At 38.4% G+C, this 2,210-nt stretch overlaps 1 long non-coding RNA gene across 1 annotated transcript in view; it reads right to left on the reverse strand.

Annotated features, from left to right (window-relative positions):
• LOC109301743 overlaps positions 1–965 on the reverse strand; it is a 15,502-nt gene extending 14,537 nt beyond the window's left edge. The window contains exon 1 of the long non-coding RNA XR_002098596.1: positions 788–965. This is a non-coding gene — a long non-coding RNA (uncharacterized LOC109301743). The remainder of the gene's footprint in view (positions 1–787) is intronic.
• Between the last annotated feature and the right edge of the window lie 1,245 nt (positions 966–2,210).

A 2,210-nucleotide genomic window follows, 5' to 3' on the forward strand; every position in this document is an offset into this window, starting at 1 on the left:
CACACACACACACACACACACACACACACACACCACCCCCATGCCCCACCATACATGCATGCCTTCCCATGCCCTGCCATACACACGCATACCCTAACCACACACCCCCACACAATATACAAGACTAACAATTTATTTTTGAGTTACCTCTCACCTCTATGTATAGTACACAAACACAAATCATGAAAAAATATTTTTGGTAATCAAATTAAAATATGTTATAGTAGGTGTTTGACTTTTATTGTATGGTTTGTTTTTTCTGGTTTTAAGATGGCAACCCCCATCCCATAAGGAGTATTTCTGGGGGGCAAGGGGAGGGACTTCTGGTAGGAAAGGTCAGGGGTTAGGGGTGGGGCTTCTGGTCCCTAGATAACATCCAGGGGTTGGGACTACTCTCAAGGGGTGGGACTACTGACCTAATGAAGCCCCTTGAAAGCTCACCAAACCTCATTAAGTGGTCCTCCACCTGAAATAATTGCCTATCCATGGTATAGGTGAATCAGGGTACCATTCTTTGCAATAAATATCAAAGAGTCATTTTGTTTCTTGGTGAAGCCATAGCCCAAGTAACTAGCACTAGGCATCAGGAGTGTTTGTTGTAGCCATGCTGGTTTAAGGACATAGGCAGGCAAACTTCTTTGGGTAAATCTGATATCTTTTATTAGACCAACTAATATATCAGATTTACCCAAAGAACCTTGTCAGCCTATGTCCTTAGCCCAACACGTTTACAGCCAACATACCTGAAACATGGAAGATATTGAATTTTGCTGTTTGAAATGGAAACTCCACAACATGAAAAAGAAAAAGCCAAACTCAACAGCAACATATATTTTCGAAGTCTATGCAAGAGACACAACATCATTCCCAGAGGACTGAACATCTACAATCTTCTGACTACTACACACAACTCCAAATATACTTCACAACTATGCAGGAGAACTTCAGAAACACTTAGGAATCATCTTCTTCGCCTAACCTGCTCCAAAAGAGATGAACTCAAGAAGGAAATCAATACATGCTGCAACATCTTAAAAGAGAAAAATCCAGATATTTTCCCCAAATTATACAATGTATACAAAGACACTACCAAAGGTCTTTTACAACATCCATCTGACATAAAAAGAGGCAATGGAACCAGTTACTCCAGGAACAACTTTCCCAACTACAAAACAACCATCAGAGAAACAACACCAACACCTTACAACATTCCAACTTCATATGTGATGAAACTGAAAGAACCAATCAACCCTCAAGTATTATCAAACTCTCCATGCACACACTTACCAAAGCTGAAATATCTGTTCTCTCTAAAGGCCTGAATTTCCGTCTAGAAACATACCTTAATAAAATACTAGTTGATCTAATAAAAGATATCAGAGTTACTCAAAGAACTTTGTCTGCCTGTGGCACTAGGGATTGTTTCTGTTTTGTGTTGCTATTTAACACAGTGGGAGCCTGTGGTGTATTATTTAGGAGCATTTCAGGACACAGAAGCAGAATTTTACCAGATAGTAGCTTTAATGTCTGAAGTTTTAAAGAAAAAGCTTATAACTCAGAATAAATTATTTTCCTGTAATTTTAATTGTTGCATGAATTTAAAAAAAAATCCCCAAAGCCTTAATTTTCAAATTTGGGTGTCTAAATCCTTATTTATGCACTCAATACTAATCTGAATCCTTATTTATAAATTTAATACTGGTCTGATTTGCAAAGATATTAAGCTGTCCCCAATACTCACTGATTGAACCTATGAATTTCCAACAGTTCTGAGAAGTAGTTACTTTGATTTGGGTGTCTATATATAGATGTAGGTGTTTCAGGTCAGTCAGCCATGCATCCAAACTGCCCACATTTATTTAAATTTATAGTCTTTACAAAATCAAGTTAGTTTACACTGGGCACATCTACATGAGATGCTACATCTGTTACTGCACAGCAGGGTTGGAAATGACCTGTGCACCGCTGGGACTGCGCAGAAACGGCATACATGTAATAACAACTGTGCAGTTGGGCACACATATAGACATACCCAGTGATTATTAAAACAACATAGATACCAATTTAAGACAATATTCCATGTTTCCTAGTGCTGAAACATAGCTCCCAAAATAATCCCTTAAGAAAAAAGGCTGTCTTTTGTTTGGCAACAGACAGTTTGATTTCACTGCATTCTGCCTGAGTAACATCAGCAGGAGATGGACCAAAAT

This window comes from Gavialis gangeticus, unplaced genomic scaffold (genome assembly GCF_001723915.1).
Source record: "Gavialis gangeticus isolate Ggan-Ray unplaced genomic scaffold, GavGan_comp1, whole genome shotgun sequence".
NCBI lineage: Eukaryota > Metazoa > Chordata > Crocodylia > Gavialidae > Gavialis > Gavialis gangeticus.